The 25,329-nt window shown below is 31.8% G+C and overlaps 1 long non-coding RNA gene across 5 annotated transcripts; it reads right to left on the bottom strand.

The window, feature by feature from the left end:
* Positions 1–309: 309 nt before the first annotated feature.
* LOC139866766 (uncharacterized) lies at positions 310–24,066 on the bottom strand. 5 transcript variants are annotated; one of them, XR_011765617.1, is made up of 8 exons: positions 23,902–24,066; positions 23,125–23,221; positions 22,433–22,558; positions 22,064–22,322; positions 21,263–21,846; positions 20,946–21,183; positions 941–992; positions 310–732 (listed from the first exon to the last, which is right to left on the bottom strand). It is a non-coding gene; the product is annotated as an uncharacterized lncRNA (long non-coding RNA). The 5 variants fall into 5 exon arrangements; XR_011765620.1 differs by having other exon boundaries at positions 20,946–21,417; positions 21,776–21,846; XR_011765618.1 differs by having other exon boundaries at positions 20,946–21,417; positions 21,781–21,846.
* Positions 24,067–25,329: the final 1,263 nt, after the last annotated feature.

Genomic DNA, 25,329 nt, shown 5'->3' with positions numbered 1-25,329 from the left:
ACGATACTTCAACGGATAGTATCACAAGTACTGATGTTGTTAAATTGGTAAAGTATAAAAAATATACATAACAATACTTGAAAAACAATTGTTCATTCATTTATTCATTAAACAACTAAAATATAAGGATTATTCTAAACATGTAAAAGATGAAACGCACACTCTTTACTACTACGAAGGCACGGAAGTAACATCAATTTGGTTGAAAGACGCTGAAAAACACAAAAAAAACATGTATCTATATATTATAATGTAAAATGTTGAAATGAATTCAAGTAATTTACAACATAATTGTATAGTAGTAAATTTAAAAAAAAAATTACTTATTTTAAAGATTTGTTTATAAATTTAAATGTATAGTATAGTTACCTACCAGCAGATTACAGCGGGGTATGAAAATCTCGCAATCCCATGAAAAAATTTCTTTTTGCAAGAAATATGGGCGATCCATTACATCCACCGTAAGATTTAATATGCAAGTATATTCAACACCATATTTGTTATATATTAGCATCTCAATATTAAGTTCATCAATTGCATAAAAAATGACACAATCTCCAGAATTCAAGTTGAGACCCGTAACTAACTCTGGCCATCCTACACGTATGATCAACTTGTCTTCAACAGATGATATGCCTAACCTTTTTAATATGATCCATTATAGTGAATGACAACATGATCTTTGGGCCTCGACCTTCCTTTGTATGGAGATATACATTTCCTTTTAAGTTTCTGAAACCGAAACAATATTAAGTTGTTGCTGATGAATGTACAAATACAATAATATACAATTTTCATGTAATGTCATGTTAATGCAGTTAATGGAAAAAAAAAAAAAAAAAAAACATATGCAATATTGAAAAAACAACAAATCAGGAATTTAAGTTACTAATGTAGAAAGTATTAAAATAAAAGATGTAGTATTTAAGAAATTTCATACCAATTCGTGATGATTAGTATCATCCACAAAAGTCATGAATGAAGGGAATCTCCTGTTGATAATGCTAAAAACGAACATATATTTCATAGCATTATCCCTCAAGAAAGACAAGCTTTTAGTTGCAATTGTTCTATTTACAAGTGATATTCGTTTAAATAATAAAAGGTGAAGACAAAAGACAGATTCGACGAATTGAAGACGCAAACGACCAAAAATCTCAAAAGTACAAAATACAATCAAAGTGGTTCCAATTATTGATAAGAAACGTCTCAAAATTAAAAGAGTACAAGACGCAAAACGCAAAGTACAAGATATTAAATTGTACGCAAGGACGTTCGAAAATCCGGAACCGGGACCAAAGTCAACTCTCAACGCGCGACGCAACGGAACAAAAATTACAAGTCAGCTATGTACATAAATATAATATAATATATAAATAATTCTTAAAATTATTTATATATTATATTTATTTATTAAACCGTCGGCAAAAGAAGCAAACAAAATCATGTGAGCTGGAAAAGCAGACCATGCGATCGCATGGCCTAGAAGTGCATTTTCCATGCGATCGCATGGGCCACTTTTTCTGGCCACATCCCTATAAAAATCAGTTTTGTGATCGATCAAAACACATCTTTTTTTTTCCTCTCTTACTCTCAACGTATATATATATATATATATATATATATATATATATATTAATTTTAATTTTAATTTTAAATTCTAATAATAAGGGTATGTTAGCGAATGTTGTAAGGGTGTAAGTCGAAATTATGTCCGTGTAACGCTACGCTATTATTAATCATTGTAAGTTATGTTCAACCTTTTTAAATTAATGTTTCGTAGCTAAGTTATTATTATGCTTATTTAAGCCAAAGTAATCATGATGTTGGGCTAAAATATTAAAATTGGGTAATTGGGCTTTGTACTATAATTGGGGTTTGGACAAAAGAACGACACTTGTGAAAATTAGACTATGGGCTATTAATGGGCTTTATATTTGTTTAATTAAATGATAGTTTGTTAATTTAATATAAAGATTTACAATTGGACGTACCTATAAATAACCATATACACTCGCTCGGACACGATGGGCGGGATATTTATAAGTACTAATAATCGTCCATTTAACCGGACACGGGAATGGATTAATAGTTAATGGACTTATTAAAACAGGGGTGAATTATATACAAGGACACTTGGTGTAATTATAGTTTAAGTCCCCAATTAGTTGGAATATTTGACTTCGGATATAAGGATAATTTGACGAGGACACTCGCACTTTATATTTATGACTGATGGACTGTTATGGACAAAAACCAGACGGACATATTGAATAATCGAGGACAAAGGACAATTAACCCATGGTAATAAACTAAAAATCAACACGTCTAACATCATGATTACGGAAGTTTAAATAAGCATAATTCCTTTATTTCATATTTAATTGCACTTTTAATTATCACACTTTATTTACTGTCATTTTATTTAATTGCACTTTTAATTATCGCAATTTTATTTTATCGCACTTTTATTTATCACAATTTCATTATTGTCATTTACTTTACGCTTTAAATTAAGTTATTTTTTAATATTTTATATTAGGTTTTAACTGCGACTTAAGTTTTAAAAACGACAAACCGGTCATTAAACGGTAAAAACTCCCTTTTTATAATAATAATACTACTTATATATATTTATATATTTAAAAATATAGCGTTAAACTTGGCTAAAGATCCTTGTGAAACGAACCGGACTTACTAAAAACTACACTACTGTACGATTAGGTACACTGCCTATAAGTATTGTAGCAAGGTTTAGGTATATCCATTCTATAAATAAATAAATAACTTGTGTAAAATTGTATCGTATTTAATAGTATTTCCTTGCAAAAATTAATACTATTTCGTATACCTCTCGCATAACATCAAGTATTTTTGGCGCCGCTGCCGGGAAGTTCTAAACGCCGAAAGCGCAACGCTATATAAAAAAAAGAGATTTTTAATTTAGTTTTATAAAAATTTACGTTTTAATTATTAAAAATACAAAAATATAAAAAGAAAAACAAAAATTATATATTTTTAAAAGTTTGTTAAATATATATAAAATTATAAAGTTTCTTTATTTTTATTTTAGTTCTTAAAATATAAGTTTTTATTTATATATATATTTTATAAAAACAGAAAATTAAATATAAAACAAAAAAAAAATAAGTAATCGGCCCGGTACTGTAGCAGCCCAATATCTGGCCCGGTTTTATAGTTCATGCGACCGCATGAAAGAAAGGCTATAAACCCATGCGATCGCATGGGTTAACCTGACAGCTCTGACCTGAGCATTAATTACGAAATTAGGTTAAAATATTTAATTATTATTATTATTAGGGTTTAATTATTATATAGTTTTAATATAATTTGTATTTTAAGTTTTAGTTATTATTATTTACATATTTTTACTTATACTTTTATATAAATAATATAAAAATAATATTTTTATAAAAAATTGTACTTTTTATAACTTTAAGTTTATTTTTATATTTTGTATCTTTTTATTTGTTTTAGCGTAATATTTGTATTTTTCGTTCATATTTAGTTTTAAGTCATAATTTTTGTCGTAGTTACTTTATTTCTAGATTTTTAAGCTTTGCCGTAAAATCCCTTAAGTACTTTTTCTTTAGACTAAGATTTAGGTGCTTTAGAATTTTGCGACGCCGTTTTATAAATTTTAGTAGTATTAAGTTATTGCCATTTTGGATATAGAATTTCTTTAAGCTTTAATATTTTTAGACGTAACTTTTAATTTTTAGTTTTTAGACTTTTAAGTTTCGACGTGCTACGTTCTTTTTATTATTTTTCGACCTTTTATTTTTCGACGTTTTCCGACGCGCTCTTTTTCTTTCTTATTTCTCGCCGCTCTAGTTTTTAGGACATAGAATTTTCTATTTCTTCTCTAAAATTTCTTTAAATTTCAACGAAAAATTATTTTAAGTGGTTAAATTGATAGACATTCAAAATTTTCTGCTTCGTAGTAATAGTTGGATTTGTTAGTGGCTGAGTTGTGAGCTTCCGATTTAAAGGGTTCTGGCTCCCTGCTACATCTTTTGGCTATTCGAAACGTGGGCAAAAGCAGAAAAGTCTATTAATTTGATAGCTTATATAATTTTTATCTTTTATAACTAATAGGATATTCAGTGAATGCACCGAGCAAAACGTTCACCACCTTTTATACGTTCACCACCTGTAACTCGATCAAGACATCTAGTTAATATTGTCGCCGTTGATTTTTCTTTAGAATCGTCATCCAGTCGACCAAGTACTCCAATTCAAATTTCCGATAATCCATTTTTTGAACCCGACCTCACAATTGAGAATCCGGAGGATATTCAGGGACAATTCAGAGATCCTGAACCACTAATCTTTCCTCCGGAACCACCAATCAATCAAAAAGAGATTGTAGAGGAACAACCCATTAAATCAGAATTCTCTAGTGATTCAGATTCAACAAATTCAATCATGGAAAATCTGGAACCTCTAAGTATGGAAGACCGAATGAGAGCTAAACGCACTGGCCAAGGTCACGCAATTACTCAACCAGACATTAATGCGCCAGATTATGAAATCAAAGGACAAATCCTACACATGGTAACTAATCAATGCTAATTTAGTGGTGCGCCAAAGGAAGATCCAAATGAACATCTTCGAACCTTTAATAGGATCTGTACTTTATTCAAAATAAGAGAAGTGGAGGATGAACAGATATATCTCATGTTATTTCCCCGGACTTTAAAGGGAGAAGCCAAAGATTGGTTAGAATCGTTACCTGAAGGGGCGATTGATACATGGGACGTTTTAGTTGAAAAATTTCTTAAACAATTCTTTCCAGCATCTAAAGCCGTGAGACTTCAAGGAGAAATTGTTACGTTCGCACAAAAGCCAAATAAAACTCTATATGAGGCGTGGACAAGATTTGGAAAGTTGTTAAGAGGATGTCCGCAACATGGTTTAGACACTTGTCAAATAGTACAAATATTCTACCAAGGATGCGACATCACTACAAGAAAAGACATAGATATAGCAGCTGGTGGTTCCATTATGAAGAAAACCGCAACTGACGCTTACAAAATTATTGATAACACTGCTTCCCACTCACATGAGTGGCACTAAGAAAAAGATATCGTTAGATCATCTAAAGCAGCTAGAGCCGATTCTAGCCATGACTTCGATTCCATTTCTGCAAAGATAGATGCTGTCGAGAGACGAATGGAAAAGATGACTAAAGATATTTACTCAATACGAATTAGTTGTGAGCAGTGTGGAGGACCACATTTGACAAAAGATTGTCTCGGTATTGAACCAACAATGGAACAAAGAGAGAATGTTTCATACATTAACCAAAGGCCTGGAAATAATTATCAGAATAATTATCAACCGCCAAGACTAATCTACAATCAAAATCAGAACTATAACCGAAATGTTCCATACAACAACCAACAAGGTCCTAGTAATCAACAAGTATCCAATAATACTTACAATCAGCAATGACCTATTTTTCAAAACAAACCACCACAAACCGATGATAAAAAGCCAAATTTAGAAGATATGATGTCAAAGCTAGTTGAATCTCAAACGCAGTTTTTCACATCTCAGAAACAAACCAATGAACAAAATGCACAAGCATTTAGAAATCAACAAGCTTCTATTCAAAATCTGGAACAAGAAGTAAGTAACCTAGCAAGGTTGATAGGTGAAAGAAAACCGAAAAGTTTACCTAGTGATACAAATGCTAACCCCCGGAATGAAACAGCTAAAGCCATTACCACAAGAAGTGGTACAACACTTAAACCACCTGAAATGTCTGTAATTTCTGATGACTCTATTCCTACTCCACAAGAACCACAATCTGAGCAAGATAAGGAAAAAGAACCGGTAGTTGAAAAGGTTAATGAAGATAACACAGTTAAGGCTAAACCTTATGTTAAACCATACCAACCACCACTTCCTTACCCGAGTAAAATGAGAAAAGAGAGACTTGAAGCCGAGCAATCCAAATTCTTGGATATGTTTAAACAAATAAATGTAAATCTTCCTTTCATTGATGTGATTTCAGGAATGCCTAGATATGCTGAATTCTTGAAAGATCTAATCACAAATAGAAAGAAAATGGAAGAACTTCGGCTGTTACAATGAATGCTAATTGTTCTGCAGTACTATTAAATAAGATACCAGAAAAATTATCAGATCCAGGAAGTTTCACAATTCCATGTTTTCTGGGTAGTCTTAGTTCAATAGAAGAATTGGCAGATTTAGGTGCTAGTATAAATTTAATGCCGTATTCACTATACGCTAAACTAGACCTTGGAGAATTGAAACCAACACGAATAAGTATATAACTAGCCGATCGATCAGTAAAATATCCTAGAGGGATAATGGAGAACATGCTAGTTAAAGTTGGTACTTTAGTATTTCCAGTAGATTTTGTTATTGTGGACATGGAAGAAGATTCTCGAGTTCCTCTCATATTAGGAAGACCATTCTTAAACACGGCTAAAGCAATAATAGACGTGTTCGGTAAGAAACTGACCCTAAGTATAGAGGACGAGAGTGTTACCTTTTCAGTTGATAGAGCCATACAACAACCGCAATCTGCAGATGATACATGTTATTATATTCAAACTATAGATTCACATGCAGAATTATTAGAAGAATTTCCAGAATTACAAGGAACAGGAGAATGTTCTTTAGGAGAAGGAACTGAACCAATTGATGAAGCTGAAATGTCAGCCGCACTCATGGCTAATGGATATGAACCAACAACAGAAGAAATTCAAATGCTAAAAGAAGAAGACAGATATCGATATAAATCATCGATAGAAGAACCACCGACATTAGAGTTAAAGCCACTTCCAAACCATTTGGAATACGCTTATTTACATGGTGAATCTGAATTACCTGTAATAATATCGTCTTCTCTTACCGAAAATGAAAAATCTCAACTCATTTCTGTGCTAAAAGCTCATAAACCAGCTATTGCATGGAAAATTCATGACATTAAAGGCATAAGTCCTTCGTATTGCACACATAAAATCCTTATGGAAGAAGGTCATAAAACGTATGTGCAACGCCAATGAAGACTAAATCCAAATATGCAAGATGCTGTTAAGAAAGAAATTATTAAACTGCTAGATGCAGGTTTAATTTATCCAATTTCTGATAGTCCATGGGTAAGCCCAGTTCAATGCGTACCTAAGAAGGGTGGCATGACTGTCATCACAAATGAGAAAAATGAGCTTATTCCTACTAGGACTGTAACAGGATGGCGTGTTTGTATTGATTATAGAAAATTAAATGACGCCACCAGAAAAGATCACTTTCCCTTACCGTTCATTGATCAAATGTTGGAAAGATTAGCCGGAAATAGTTACTATTGTTTTCTTGATGGTTTTTCCGGATATTTTCAAATCCCGATAGCACCCGAGGACCAAGAGAAAACCACATTCACGTGCCCTTATGGTACTTTTGCTTACAAACGCATGCCATTTGGACTTTGCAACGCCCCTGCAACCTTTCAAAGGTGCATGATGGCAATTTTTCACGACATGATAGAAGAATGCATGGAAGTTTTCATGAATGACTTTTCAGTCTTCGGTGATACATTTGAATCATGTCTAGTTAATCTTGAACGAATGCTTATTAGATGCGAACAATCAAATCTAGTACTAAATTGGGAGAAATGTCATTTCATGGTTAAAGAAGGCATCGTTCTCGGTCATAAAATTTTAAAGGAAGGAATTGAAGTGGATAGAGCTAAAGTAGATGTAATTGCTAAACTTCCACATCCCACCAACGTTAGAGGAGTTAGAAATTTTCTAGGGCATGCCGGTTTTTACCGACGTTTCATAAAAGATTTTTCTAAAATTGCCACTCCTATGAATAAACTCCTAGAAAAGGATGCTCCATTCATCTTTTCAGATGAATGCATCAAATCTTTTAATATTCTTAAAGAAAAACTCACTAATGCTCCGATCATGATAACTCCAAATTGGAATCTATCATTTGAACTCATGTGCGATGCAAGTGATTTTGCAATGGGAGCCGTTTTAGGACAAAGGATTGAAAAACGATTTCAACCTATTTATTATGCTAGTAAGACGTTACAAGGAGCACAAACAAATTACACAACTACTGAAAAAGAACTCCTTGCCATTGTCTTTGCTTTTGACAAATTTCTTTCATATCTCGTTCTAGCAAAAACGGTGGTCTATACTGACCATTCTGCTCTTAGATACCTATTTTCGAAACAAGATGCTAAACCAAGATTAATCCGTTGGATCTTACTCTTACAAAAATTCGATATTGAAATCCTAGATAAAAAAGGAGCAGAAAATCTCGCCGCTGATCATCTTTCTCGTCTTGAAAATCCCGAATTAGAAGTTCTAAATGAATCGGCCATACAAGATAACTTTCCTGATGAATATCTATTGAAGATAGATTATAGTGAAATTCCATGGTTTGCAGACTATGCAAACTACTTAGTATGTGAATTCCTTGAAAAAGGGTTGTCGTACCAAAAACGAAAGAAATTCTTTAGTGATATAAAACACTATTTCTAGGAAGATCCACATTTGTTTAAAAGTTGTCTCGATGGAATAATACGCCGATGTGTATTCGGAGATGAAGCTAGTAAAATCTTAAACCATTATCACACAGGACCAACAGGAGGGCATTATGGGCCTCAACTCACAGCAAGAAAAGTTTACGATGCTGGATTCTATTGGCCTACAATTTTCAAAGACGCACACCTTCTTTGCAAATCCTGTGATGCTTGTCAAAGGGCCGGAAAAATAAGTCAACGTGATGAAATGCCACAAAATGTCATTTAAGTATGTGAAGTATTTTACATTTGAGGTATTGACTTTATGGGTCCATTTCCAAAATCTCATAATAATCTCTACATTCTCGTTTCCATTGATTATGTTTCTAAATGGGCGGAAGCACAAGCTCTCCCAACTAACGATGCACGAGTTGTAGTCAACTTTTTAAAACATCTTTTTGCTAGGTTTGGAACACCGAAAGCTTTAATAAGTGATCAGGGTACTCATTTTTATAATAATCAACTTGAGAAAATTCTCAAAAGATATGGAGTAACTCATAAAATCTCAACCGCTTATCATCCATAAACAAGTGGACAAGTTGAAAATACCAACCGAGCTTAAAACGTATTCTAGAAAAAACCGTAGGATCAAATCCGAAGGAATGGTCCATGAAATTGGAGGATACACTCTGGGCTTTTAGAACAGCCTACAAAACTCCACTTGGAACCACACCTTTTAAACTTGTTTACGGAAAAGCATGTCATCTTCCAGTAGAAATTGAGCATAAAGCATTTTGGGCTTTGAAGACATGTAATCTTGATTTATATGAAGCTGGACGTCTACGGTTAAGTCAATTAAATGAATTAGAAGAATTAAGACATGAAGCATACGAAAATTCGTTAATCTATAAAGAAAGAACGAAGAAATGGCATGATAAAAAAATCAGAAGTTCAAAAGAATTTAAAGAAGGAGACAGAGTTCTTCTTTTCAATTCACGATTCAAGCTATTTCCTGAAAAATTGAAATCAAGATGGTCTGGACCATTCATAGTCAAAAGAGTTTTCCCATACGGAACAGTAGAATTAATAAATTCAAATGAGATTAAATTTAAGGTTAATGGTCACAGAGTTAAACATTACATAGATAATCCAATGAAAGTTAAAGATGAAGTTAATCACAATTTCGACACCACAGCTAACTAAGTGTGGGAAGGTTCGAATCTTTTTAGGGTAATATATATTTCTGTTAGAGGTAGATATTCTGTTTTCGTGTAGTTTCCGAGAATGGAATCCGAATGGTCTTTCCCTAGCAGACCCTAAAGAACTAGTCTTCTCCCCCCATTCTGAATTTTTATTTTTTTTAGGTTTTACGAGATGAAGAATTCCTTTGATCTCAACCATGGTCTAATGCTACACGCTTTGATTACTAAACGTAATAATGACACACTCCCGAGTGACCTGGTGTCAGTAATAAGAAGCAGATGTGACGAAGTAAGAAAAGAACTCAGAAAAGATCATCATAAGATACATTTTGGTAAAGAAAAATCAAAATCCGCAACAAAAAGAAGAGCACGACACCTTGAAAGATGCTATAAATGCGGAAAATGGTCACATGAAGGTAAATGTTCAAATAATCAAACATATTCAAATACCGAATTTGTTACTCTATGCAGAGAAGGACCGTTTATATGTTTAGAAGAAAAGATATTGAAGATTCGAGGTTATGCTTACGTAGCTATGGAGAACCAAATCACACGACTCTCCTATGAGTCGGCTAAAGCAGGTCTCTGAGAATTTTTTCTCACATGTAAGTATGTACAGTTTTTATTTTTATTTTTATTGCTTTTAACCTTTTGATAATAAACGCTGAATCATTCGCTATAAAGTATTAAATTGGTATTCAATAAAATTAGGTATGCGTAATCGAAATTATTGATATCATACAAAAATTTATTACATCACTGCGAAATTTACCGTTTATTCTTAAGGTATAAATATCTTTAATCAATCAACCCAAAATATTTCAAAAATTCGTCAGGAGTAAAACTAGGTTATGGAACCGAAATTACTTTACCGAAAAGAGGGGCGTATATTTTTGATAATATTTGATTGATTAAAGTGGGATAAAAGACCAAAAAGATTTTTAATTTTTAATTTTTACCTTATTTTAAAAAAAAAAATTAATATATAAATATTAAATTAATATTGTAATCTTTTTAAATTAATATATTTAAGTTTGTAAATATTTGAAAAATTAATATTTTTAATATAAGTTTGTATGTATAAAAACAAAAATATAATATAAATTTGGTGTGATTTTTTAATTTTAATTATATGAATTTTTAATTTTATGCATTTTAAATTTAAGTTTGGTGTGAATTTAAAAATAAAAATGTACTTTATTTCACTAAGTTAAAAATTTGATTTTTAAAATTAGTCGTGAGTTGAAAACTAGGTCGTTGAACCGAAATTGCTCTACCCAAGGGAGGGACGAGAATTTTTATCATTATTTTTAATCTTATTGAATTAAAGTATGCCAAAAACATAAAAAAAAAATCTAAAAATCTTTGCTTTTAAAACCGCGCTTAAAAAGAATGACAAATTTTAAAATTTTGTCGAAGGACGGACTAGGACAACGATCCGAAACAACCTCGTCCTAAATAACAAGGACAACAAATTTTAATATTTAATTAATTATTTGTTTTAAAAAGTATAAGGTTTTTATAATTAAAAAAAAAAAATACCAGAACCCCATGCGATCGCATGGGGTTTGGCCAGTAAAACCATGCGATCGCATGGATAGAGAAAACTGGGCAGAATCAAAAACCCATCGAGCTGTTCTGTTCTTCCCACTCCAACACACACATACACACGAACACTCTCCAAAATCCACTCTAAATTCGCCATTTTTTTAATACCAAAATTCACCAAATTTCTCGCTATAATCCGCTCTAAACATGAATTTGATAAGAAGTTTATCAAGAAGGGTAACAATTTCACCCCCAAACCTCTTTAAATTTGATTTTTAGTGTTCTTGAGCTATAATTTTCCTAATTTGATTTTGTTAATTTCTAGTGTAATTAGAGTTAAATTGTTAGTATTTTATGCATGTATAACCTATATTGATGCTATTTAACATGATTTGAAGCCAAAAACTTCAAAATTTTTAAGAATCTAGGGTTTGTGTTCTTGAGCAATTTGGGGCTTTTTGATATAAACAGGTTATGGCCGATTTTTGTCATGAATTATTGCTAAATTAAGTAGTGTAACATGTTTAGGTAGCTAAATGATCCAAACTTTGATCCTAAACATGATTTTTGAGAATTAAAGTGGACTTTTTAGGTATAAAATTCATGAACTTGATTAAATTGATGTAAATGCCATTTGAAACTTGTTTAATTGCTAGTAATGGTTATTTTAACATGTTATTTGAGTTGAATGCTTATGAACTTTGTAAACATTTTCATATATGCTTATTTGAAAAAGTGTAGAATTGTTAAAATTGTGAAAATGTGTATAAGTTTAATTTTGATTAAACATGTTATTGTAATTGTTTCAAGTTGTTATTTTGCTAACACTAATCCATATTTGGATGCACAAATCTTGTGTTTAATGTGTTTTGCAGAAAAATACCGATACTGATGGTGCTTCATCATCATCTAGACAATCTGCTCCAGAACCTGAACCAGAAATGCAATATGAACCTGAACCTGAGCAACAACAGGAACAACAACAACTTGATCAACACGTTCCATATTATGATCCGCAAATAGAATATATTGATGCCTACATAGTATTTCCGATGCATCCAATAGTACAACACCCAACAATTCATGAAGAACAGTTGCATCCAAATCTGAGATTTTGAAATGTCCCGTTCTTATTGATTAAAAACGTTCCATATTAATTGATTTCGTTGCGAGGTTTTGACCTCTATATGAGACGTTTTTCAAAGACTGTATTCATTTTAAAACAAACCATAACCTTTATTTCATCAATAAAGGTTTAAAAAGCTTTACGTAGATTATCAAATAATGATAATCTAAAATATCCTGTTTACACACGACCATTACATAATGGTTTACAATACAAATATGTTACAACAAAATAAGTTTCTTGAATGCAGTTTTTACACAATATCATACAAGCATGGACTCCAAATCTCGTCCTTATTTAAGTATGCGACAGAGTATTCACCTGAGAATAAACATGCTTTAAACGTCAACAAAAATGTTGGTGAGTTATAGGTTTAACCTATATATATCAAATCGTAACAATAGACCACAAGATTTCATATTTCAATACACATCCCATACATAGAGATAAAAATCATTCATATGGTGAACACCTGGTAACCGACATTAACAAGATGCATATATAAGAATATCCCCATCATTCCGGGACACCCTTCGGATATGATATAAATTTCGAAGTACTAAAGCATCCGGTACTTTGGATGGGGTTTGTTAGGCCCAATAGATCTATCTTTAGGATTCGCGTCAATTAGGGTGTCTGTTCCCTAATTCTTAGATTACCAGACTTAATAAAAAGGGAGCATATTCGATTTCGATAATTCAACCATAGAATGTAGTTTCACGTACTTGTGTCTATTTTGTAAATCATTTATAAAACCTGCATGTATTCTCATCCCAAAATATTAGATTTTAAAAGTGGGACTATAACTCACTTTCACAGATTTTTACTTCATCGGGAAGTAAGACTTGGCCACTGGTTGATTCACGAACCTATAACAATATATACATATATATCAAAGTATGTTCAAAATATATTTACAACACTTTTAATATATTTTGATGTTTTAAGTTTATTAAGTCAGCTGTCCTCGTTAGTAACCAACAACTAGTTGTCCACAGTTAGATGTACAAAAATAAATCGATAAATATTATCTTGAATCAATTCACGACCCAGTGTATACGTATCTCAGTATTGATCACAACTCAAACTATATATATTTTGAAATCAACCTCAACCCTGTATAGCTAACTCCAACATTCACATATAGAGTGTCTATGGTTGTTCCGAAATATATATAGATGTGTCGACATGATAGGTCGAAACATTGTATACGTGTCTATGGTATCTCAAGATTATATAATATACAATACAAGTTGATTAAGTTATGGTTGGAATAGATTTGTTACCAATTTTCACGTAGCTAAAATGAGAAAAATTATCCAATCTTGTTTAACCCATAACTTCTTCATTTTAAATCCGTTTTGAGTGAATCAAATTGCTATGGTTTCATATTGAACTCTATTTTATGAATCTAAATAGAAAAAGTATAGGTTTATAGTCGGAAAAATAAGTTACAAGTCGTTTTTGTAAAGGTAGTCATTTCAGTCGAAAGAACGACGTCTAGATGACCATTTTAGAAAACATACTTCCACTTTGAGTTTAACCATAATTTTTGGATATAGTTTCATGTTCATAATAAAAATAATTTTCTCAGAATAACAACTTTTAAATCAAAGTTTATCATAGGCTTTAATTAACTAACCCAAAACAGCCCGCGGTGTTACTACGACGGCGTAAATCCGGTTTTACGGTGTTTTTCGTGTTTTCAGGTTTTAAATCATTAAGTTAGCATATCATATAGATATAGAACATGTGTTTAGTTGATTTTAAAAGTCAAGTTAGAAGGATTAACTTTTGTTTGCGAACAAGTTTAGAATTAACTAAACTATGTTCTAGTGATTACAAGTTTAAACCTTCGAATAAGATAGCTTTATATGTATGAATCGAATGATGTTATGAACATCATTACTACCTTAAGTTCCTTGGATAAACCTACTGGAAAAGAGAAAAATGGATCTAGCTTCAACGGATCCTTGGATGGCTCGAAGTTCTTGAAGCAGAATCATGACACGAAAACAAGTTCAAGTAAGATCATCACTTGAAATAAGATTGTTATAGTTATAGAAATTGAACCAAAGTTTGAATATGATTATTACCTTGTATTAGAATGATAACCTACTGTAAGAAACAAAGATTTCTTGAGGTTGGATGATCACCTTACAAGATTGGAAGTGAGCTAGCAAACTTGAAAGTATTCTTGATTTTATGTAACTAGAACTTGTAGAATTTATGAAGAACACTTAGAACTTGAAGATAGAACTTGAGAGAGATCAATTAGATGAATAAAATTGAAGAATGAAAGTGTTTGTAGGTGTTTTTGGTCGTTGGTGTATGGATTAGATATAAAGGATATGTAATTTTGTTTTCATGTAAATAAGTCATGAATGATTACTCATATTTTTGTAATTTTATGAGATATTTCATGCTAGTTGCCAAATGATGGTTCCCACATGTGTTGGGTGACTCACATGGGCTGCTAAGAGCTGATCATTGGAGTGTATATACCAATAGTACATACATCTAAAAGCTGTGTATTGTACGAGTACGAATACGGGTGCATACGAGTAGAATTGTTGATGAAACTGAACGAGGATGTAATTGTAAGCATTTTTGTTAAGTAGAAGTATTTTGATAAGTGTATTGAAGTCTTTTAAAAGTATATAAATACATATTAAAACACTACATGTATATACATTTTAACTGAGTCGTTAAGTCATCGTTAGTCGTTACATGTAAGTGTTGTTTTGAAACCTTTAGGTTAACGATCTTGTTAAATGTTGTTAACCCAATGTTTATAATATCAAATGAGATTTTAAATTATTATAATATCATGACATTATCATGTATGAATATCTCTTAATATGATATATATACATTAAATGTCTTTACAACGATAATCGTTACATATATGTCTCGTTTAAAAATCATTAAGTTAGTAGTCTTGTTTTTACATATGTAGTTCATTGTTAATATACTTAATGATATGTTTACTTATCATAGTATCATGTTAACTATATATATATATATATATATATATATATATATATATATATATATATATATATATATATATATATATCCATATATATGTCATCATATAGTTTTTACAAGTTTTAACGTTCGTGAATCACCGGTCAACTTGGGTGATCAATTGTCTATATGAAACATATTTCAATTAATCAAGTCTTAACAAGTTTGATTGCTTAACATGTTGGAAACATTTAATCATGTAAATATCAATCTCAATTAATATATATAAACATGGAAAAGTTCGAGTCACTACATATTTGATCGAAGTTGGAGAGATTACCCATCATATCAAAGTAACAAATTCAAACTGGTACCGAAAAATGTAGAAGTACCAAGGGTAATCGATTGGGAGCCTTTGGAAAGGGTCCAACTAGCTAACCGAGTTAGACTCCATCTGATCCAAAGGTATGGCAGCTCTTCTTTTCCCGATTGGGAACGTTTATTCACCATTCGTAGGCCTGTATATAAAGAATGGTGCGTTGAGCTTATGAGTACTATAGCGTTAAATGCGGATGTAGATAGGTTAGATGATAGAAGTTTTCTTAGATTTATACTTGGCCGTAGGATGTACAGGATATCCATACTGAACATGGCCAGGACTTTACAGATATATACGCCCGTTGAATTACTATTACCCGATTGTACAAACTTGATTTATCATGGTGAAAGGGTAGATAGGAATTTTGATGCTCACGCCGTCTGGAGGCGTATGTCAGATTTTAATGTTTTTGGGCGGGCAGGAACACATACCTACTTACATATTAACAAAGCCGAACTTCGTATAATTCATAGATTTCTGGCTAACTCGATTACACAGAGAGGTCACAACAAGGAGAAAATGACCTTACATGATTTATTTTACCTAAAGTGTATTCGAGACCCAAGAGGCTTTGTTAATATCCCTTAATGTGTTGGTTTTTATTTGTCTAAGATGGTGGAAGGAATACAGGAAGGGGGAGTAATAGGAGGAGGTATTTTTGTTACTCTCATTGGAGAGTATTTAGGTGTAGATAGGGAACAAGGAGGTCCACTTTTATTATGTAGAGAATAGGTTGAGCCTTTAGGATTGAGGGTCTATCAGGGTGCTAAGGTATTAAAGAGCAGACGAAATCAGGCAGTACCCTATGATGGTAATCATCCACAGGTAGAGAGAGGTTCAGATGAGGAAATGGAGGAAGCGGATGACATTAGGGATGTCATTAGAGAGGCTATGACTGACGTCTACCAGCGTATAAATGAGGTAGAAATGACAAACGAGGATAGATTTAGTCGGTTAGAGCTGTGGCAAGCCCGGAATGATTACGAGCATTCCAGGCAACGACAGCATGATAGATGGGACTATCATCAGCGTCAGATCATGAGTTGGCTATCACCTCAGGATCACTACGTACCGACCCGACCCAGGCCTACCAGTACACTTATCACCAACCATGGAACCCGAACGACGACATGAACTGGAACCCCTATCCAGATTGATTTAGTTCCCGTTGGTGATTTCTTTGATTTTTATTTTTATTTTTTCTATTTATTTATGTTTAAACATATAATATTTGTGATACTTTTATTGTAATGTTTAATATTTTTATTATGTTGTACTAATATTTCATATTTGATTTGAAAGTGGGATGTTAAAGTCTCATTTCAAATTACCATGCATGTTATTATTTGTATTGTATGTATATTGTCCATTGTACACAACAGGGTAAAACAGCGCATTTTCAAATACTGGCATTAAGTTCAGCAAAAGCTACTAATTTTGACGACAAAACGAAAAACAAATGTGATGTAACAACAAGACGGAATGAACAAATGATGTGCACCATTTTTTTTTATTCAGCAAACAAACGCCAATATGTTTGGAAACTTTGGTAAAATTTAATCATTTTTCTACGCTAATCACCCTCAATAATTTAAATTGTTACTGATTTCTTACAAATGAGGGCATTGCAAGATCTTAAGTGTGGGAAGGGGTTAAATTCTTTCGAATTTTTAAAATTTTAACTTATACACTTGGTTACCATTAAAAATACTAGTAACGCAGTAGTTGTATTAGAATCTAGTGCTATATGATAATAAAGAACAGCCCTAGTCTTATATACTGACTATCCAATTCTAGTAAAAAAATTTCAGAATTTTCAAATAAATGAATTCAAAATCATGTTTATACATATTTATGAACGGGTGTTAACACCGAAATTATTGTTACCTCGGAAAAGACATAAATTGAGAAACAACCCAAAATGTTAGAATTCATTTAAAATGGAATAGAGGACAATAAAAAGGCAAATAAAGGAAAATAAAAGCCAAGTGTGAGAAAATTTATCAAGTTATTTAAAACATATATCACATATTTTTGTACAAATAATTGAAGATACTTTTGTTTTGGACAAAATTAACTGTTTTACCCGGTAAATTGTAATATATTTGAAAGAAAGATGGATCTACACGATGAATTAATTCCATCATTAAAAGGAAGTAAAGTCTTCTGAAAAAGACACGCGCTTCTTGATTTATGTCAGGAAGTTGTCGTCCAGACCAGTTGTAGAGTCTACAAAAAATCTTGAAAAGTTTTCTCGAAAATCATCTGGAAATCCACGGACCTCAGCATCAAACAGGGTCGCCAAGTGGTCAGACTTATCCTAACCATGAGAGGATCTGTCTCGTAAAATGGGGAGGGCGCCGTGCAAATTAGCTTGATAAGACTAATGAATCAGATCCCCAGAAAGGATAATCTCCTTAAAGATCAAAAATCAGCTTTTAAGCCTGATATTACTCAATCCTTGAGATTGACCTTAAAGATTGAGAATTACAAACTCATGGAATTCGATGATATCTAAACTCGAGCTTGAACGAGAAAATATTTTGATCAAATTACAAACCGATTTGTTTTCTGAAAACCCATTTTCAATGCGTTCATTACCATTGAACGTAAAATCCTAGGAATTCACCTGGAATTCATTAGGTCACCTGAACCAAATTAGGTGTCAACCGTAAGAACGGTGGTTGCATAGCATGGTCGAAGACAGGACCTCGTGCCAGACCGAAAAACTATAGGGTGAGCTTTAAAATTGCTCCTATAAAGGATAGTAATTGCATCCGACACGATATAGACCATAATTAAAAGCATGTCACGGGACATTGCCTTAACAGTTGCTTGTTCAACGCTTTTCTTTACAACCGGACGGTAGTTTACCGAAAGATAATATACGGAGCAAGTATACTGGACGTGTTGCTTTCCCAATACAAGGTTAGCAAGTGGGTGATACAAAACCATAAGTTTTGAGCTAAAATTTTCAAATCTGAAACCCACAAAACCCACAAAAATAATTTTGCAAACACCGGTGAAGGGTTATTCCGGAAAACTTATCTAGGGTAAAAGCTAGATTTAATTTTTAAAAGATCAAATGTTTTCATAAAGATCCAATTTCCTTAAGGATCTAAATTTTCATAGTCATGTGAGACTGTAAACCATAACGTTACTATCATTGTTTATACCGCCGTATAGAAATCACTGATGTACAAATTGTGAAGAATAAAGAAGTGATTCTAGTATTTTTATTTCAAGACTATATTGCTTGAGGACAAGCAACGCTCAAGTGTGGGAATATTTGATAATGCTAAAAACGAACATATATTTCATAGCATTATCCCTCAAAAAATACAAGCTTTTAGTTGCAATTGTTCTATTTACAAGTGATATTCGTTTAAATAATAAAAGGTGAAGACAAAAGACAGATTCGACGAATTGAAGACGCAAACTCCCAAAAAGCTCAAAAGTACAAAATACAATCAAAGTGGTTCCAATTATTGATAAGAAACGCCTCAAAATTAAAAGAGTACAAGACGCAAAACGCAAAATACATGATATTAAATTGTACGCAAGGACGTTCGAAAATCCGAAACCGGGACCAAAGTCAACTCTCAACGCGCGACGCAACGGAGAAAAAATTACAAGTCAACTATGTACATAAATATAATATAATATATAAATAATTCTTAAAATTATTTATATATTAAACCGTCGGCAAAAGAAGCAAACAAAATCATGTGAGCTGGAAAAGCAGACCATGCGATCGCATGGCCTAGAAGTGCATTTTCCATGCGATCGCATAGGCCACTTTTTCTGGCCACATCCCTATAAAAAGCAGTTTTGTGATCGATCAAAACACATCTTTTTCTTTCCTCTCTTACTCTCAACGTGTATATATATATATATATATATATATATATATATATATATATATATATATATATATATATATATTAATTTTAATTTTAATTTTAAATTCTAATAATAAGGGTATGTTAGCGAATGTTGTAAGGGTGTAAGTCGAAATTCTGTCCGTGTAACGCTACGCTATTATTAATCATTGTAAGTTATGTTCAACCTTTTTAAATTAATGTTTCGTAGCTAAGTTATTATTATGCTTATTTAAGCCAAAGTAATCATGATGTTGGGCTAAAATATTAAAATTGGGTAATTGGGCTTTGTACTATAATTGGGGTTTGGACAAAAGAACGACACTTGTGAAAATTAGACTATGGACTATTAATGGGCTTTATATTTGTTTAATTAAATGATAGTTTGTTAATTTAATATAAAGATTTACAATTGGACGTACCTATAAATAACCATATACACTCGCTCGGACACGATGGGCGGGATATTTATAAGTACTAATAATCGTCCATTTAACCGGACACGGAAATGGATTAATAGTTAATGGACTTATTAAAACAGGGGTGAATTATATACAAGGACACTTGGTGTAATTATAGTTTAAGTCCCCAATTAGTTGGAATATTTGACTTCGGATATAAGGATAATTTGACGAGGACACTCGCACTTTACATTTATTACTGATGGACTGTTATGGACAAAAACCAGACGGACATATTGAATAATCGAGGACAAAGGACAATTAACCCATGGTAATAAACTAAAAATCAACACGTCAAACATCATGATTACGGAAGTTTAAATAAGCATAATTCTTTTATTTCATATTTAATTGCACTTTTAATTATCACATTTTATTTACTGTCATTTTATTTAATTGCACTTTTAATTATCGTACTTTTTAATTATCGCAATTTTATTTTATCGCACTTTTATTTATCGCAATTTCATTATTGTCATTTACTTTACGCTTTAAATTAAGTTATTTTTTAATATTTTATATTAGGTTTTAACTGCGACTTAAGTTTTAAAAACGACAAACCGGTCATTAAACGGTAAAAACCCCCTTTTTATAATAATAATACTACTTATATATATTTATATATTTAAAAATATAGCGTTAAACTTGACTAAAGATCCATGTAGAACGAACCGGACTTACTAAAAACTACACTACTGTACGATTAGGTACACTGCCTATAAGTGTTGTAGCAAGGTTTAGGTATATCCATTCTATAAATAAATAAATAACTTGTGTAAAATTGTATCGTATTTAATATTATTTCCTTGCAAAAATTAATACTATTTCGTATACCTCTCTCATAACATCACCTGTAAGGAGCCATATCAAACAATTTACGCTGAATTTCAAGAATTTTTGTCCAATTTATGGTGATGTTAAAAAAATTCTTTGGGATCATGTCTCTTGAGTAAATCACCAACTCATAGTTTCCTTTATCAAAAGGAGTGAAACACATTGTATTAGATTCTCGAACTTGTAGATCATTAATTATCTTTGAAAAGCCTTCACTTAGCAATAAGGTTTGATCATGTAGTCGAAAACCTACTTCTGCATTAAATGTCAGTTGGTATAGACTAATTTGGTGAAGCTGGTCGTTGGTATAGTTGTAGCTTTATCGTATACTTACATAGTGATCTAGAAGAATGCAGCAGTACCCTATTGGAGTGTTTGTCTTGAAATTGCGTCTAGTTCATGTCCGGTAAAGTTTAACGTCTAGTACCTTGTTTGTGTCATTGGGCTTTATATCACTTATTGGAACTGGTTGTGCCAGTTTGTGCCATCCTGTAAAAAATAAATGTGTAAAATGGGTTACTAATATTGAAAAGCTAAATTCATTCTGTACTGTTGCTGCTTAAAGTTGCTTCATGGTAAACATAATGCATTCTTTATGATTGAAAGACCTGCAGAAGTCCTTTATATACAATATTTTTGGTCATATCATGGGTATAGTTTTTTTTTTTTTTTTCTTTCAGAAAAGAAGGATTATATTCATAGGAAGTATTAATATCTGAAATAATTCAACTACATATTTTATGGATATGAAAGCTTTATAGATTCATGTTTCATATAAACATTGTAAGGTCAAACGGGTATTATATGATAATAAAAAAAGTTTGAAACTTATTAGCACTAAAAATACATAACCAATTCCAAGCCGCCGAACGTTTGAACATCTTCAATCAACACCATTCGCAAGGCTTCTTTTTGCCTCTGTAAAAAAAGTGTGTATATTGGTTAGAAAACATACAATTATTAACAATTATGAGTGCGTTGGGTTGAAAAGTTAGATGGATAAAAAGTAGCTTGGTACGTCCACATGTGTTGCGAGTTTTATATTTTAGCTACTATGTTTGACATATCTTTTTACCATAACCAAAATTTAAAAATGACATATCAAACTTGAAGAAAGGGATAATGGCACGCCTACCAACCAACTTCATTTTTGACCCGTTGTCCAACGTGCCCATTTGTCACTCTATCAACATTAGCTTCGTAAAAGATATGAGGACATGATCCTTATTGTGTATGACCTTCTTTCTCAACTTCCCAAGTGAGTAGTTAATGAGTGCCTATGGGAGTGTTAAGTATTGCAAGTAATCTGCATTTGTATTATCTCCGGGCAAGTCCAATCCATGATGATTAATTTCTCAGATCAGTCGTATCTGCAACCAGAATAGTAGTTGCACCTGCATAAAATAAGATTAGCCATCAAAACATCCCTATGTATAAATAGGATGATTGGTATAAAAAGAAATAATTAAAATTTATCAAGTCCAAAAGGATAACAGTATTATACCTCCACAATCATGGTTCTTACCCTATCGTTTCCTCGCGCGTTTTAACAGCTTCCACAAGTTTGAACTATATATGTCGCTTGAAATCTGTTTTTTGCTCATAGCTCTTTCGAGTGTCGAACGATGTACTATTCATCGAAAAAATGAGAAGTAACACAAAAATGTGAATTACACGATTATCCGTAACAATTTGATAATTAACATAAATGCAAATATCTTGATCAATGTTCTTTAAATTCAAATATCTTAAAATAATAGTTTATATATTATTAAGACTGTTATAACCTACAAAAATTAAGTGTTATCAAGTCAAGCCAATTTGTTTATACCGATCATCCAACTTAGGCGTTCACAATAAGAGGTGCAACATAAGCCCCCTTGTTTAACCAGCATTTTTTTGGGTCAACCAAACGTCTATTCTATTTATTAATTAATAAAGAAGGGTCATCTGTTTTTTGGGTCAACCAAACTGACTCGACCCATTCTACTCATAACCTTACCTGCCTATTTTGCTATCATGATAATAAACCATAATTTTAAAAAAGGATTACAGACCTCACTAAGAGCAATTTGAACACCATAGTTAGCACGTGGATCTTGAATTGTGAAAGTTGAATGTATGATATTTAATAAAAATAAAATACGCCTCAAAATGTGAAACTGGAATGTATGATAGTTGATACTGAATACGTACCTTGCAACTGCAGCACATCTTCTGACCCATGATCGGGATGCCTCAAAACGTTAGTCTTGGTGATTTACATTCTACACAATGTAGAGCCGAGGAACGGCTGCAATTCAGAAACACTATATGTACATTAAAAAGCAATAGGAAGGGAAATAGAATCTATACTGACCAAAAAAGTAGGATACCTGTGAGGCTCATACACTAATGTCAAATTGCCTTGCATTTTTACATTCCTGTCCTATAATACAAGGATCCAATCTAACTCAAATAAATGGTTTGATGTATTATCAGTATCACATTTGGGTCCACCTTTACCCAAATACCCTGTTGTTGCAGTAGAATTTCTACTAATAGGGTTAACAAAAAATATCTAATGTATGAGCCTAAAATTTGCAGATAGCCCATTTTGTCCATATAATTGTTAGGGGGATTAAATAAACGAATGCATATAATTAGGTTTAACAAAAAAAACATCTAATTAGGATTAACAAAATCAAAAAAATTATTTAACAATTTTAAGTATATAAAAAGTTACACGAAAAATACAAGCAACTAATGGTGACAGTAGAGATAACGGGATGGTTTATCACATGAAACCCTAATATTCGCCCCAATTTCAATCGATTTCAAACAACCGGGAAGAAGGAATACACCTTCAACACGATTTGAAGATGAAAAGAGTGAAAGAACCGCAAGAATGTGGCATAAATCGTTCAAACATGATGTCAAAAAAACATAATTGATTGTTTGAGTACAAAGCAGAATTAAATCAATTATACATACCTGAAAATAGGGAATGAATCGTTCAAAGTATATCCATCTATTTTTCAGGTTGAATCAATTGAGTTTTAGGTTGGGCTTGATTATTTTCCGATTGAATCTATTGAGTTTTAGGGTTTGTATGGGATGAGATGCAAAATCGCCAAAGGAGAAGAGAGGCTGGTTTTGGGAATGAGCGTACTGATTGTGTTTGTGACAGCGTGGAATAATTAACTGCTAATTTGTGATTAGAGGAATTAACAATGACATGTGAGATTAAGGGTAACTAATGGCTTGACACGTCAGATAATTTTTCACGATTTATAATATGTTATATATATATATATATATATATATATATATATATATATATATATATATATATATATATATATATATATAGTAAAATCTCATATTTACCCACTTAAAGATGAAAATATCATATAAGCCCATTGTAAACACTTAAGTTCATCAAATTTATCCTATAAATTCACATATTTACCCACACAAAAACAATAATATTACATAAGCAATTTAAACACTTACACTCATCATATGTATCCTTTAACTCAATCCTAATCCTAATATAAAATATAACGTGAATTCTTGATAATGAGCCCCAATTTATATGTCATTTTTCTTCACACGAGCAATGGGTATCCAAGGCTCTTTCTTAGTTTGGGAATAACATGTTCGTGTTTTGTATTAATTTCATGTTTGTTCTGTACGAATCATCATTTACATTATAATTTGTTTGCATGAAATCCTATAGAATATAATAAATACTATACTCGAACTGCCTCCTGACCTGCTTAGTGTAAATGTCAAGATGATGTGTTTGTATTAACTAACTTAAAGATTGAAAGTTTTTTTTTTTTTTTTTAATTCGATTTAGTCTTGAGGGGTATGGACTTATGGTGTCTGAGTTCGAGATGAGTCCACGGTATTGTGGTGCAAATGTGTTGATCTAGTCCCTAAAGTGTTCTTTGCAAGCGATTATCTAGAGAGACTTTCTATTCAAAAAGGCGTAGTAATTAGTAATTTCATTACCGACATAGTAAGGATATAAGTTTAACTGTTAATATGGTTTTATATGATATTATGCTCTTTAAATGTATAAATATGTGAATTTAGAGGTTAACAAGGGGCATATATGATATTATCATATTTAATTGGGTAAATATGTTATTTTAAAAGTTACTAAGGGGATATATGTTAAAACCCCTATATATATATATATATATATATATATATATATATATATATATATATATATATATATAATAGAATTTATATGATTAATTATTTTACCAAAATTAAACCAATGGGTGTAGAATGAGTTCTTAGAAATAAAATTTAAAAATGTAACAACGAATATATATTTAAAAGATAGATTGCTTTAAAATTTAAAAAATTATCTAAAATATAGTGTTATATGTTATTTCTTAGATA

This window comes from Rutidosis leptorrhynchoides, chromosome 1, assembly GCF_046630445.1.
Source record: "Rutidosis leptorrhynchoides isolate AG116_Rl617_1_P2 chromosome 1, CSIRO_AGI_Rlap_v1, whole genome shotgun sequence".
Classification (NCBI taxonomy): domain Eukaryota; kingdom Viridiplantae; phylum Streptophyta; class Magnoliopsida; order Asterales; family Asteraceae; genus Rutidosis; species Rutidosis leptorrhynchoides.
The sequence above is the reverse complement of the archived record's forward strand: the minus strand, read 5'-3'. Positions and strand labels throughout refer to the sequence as shown.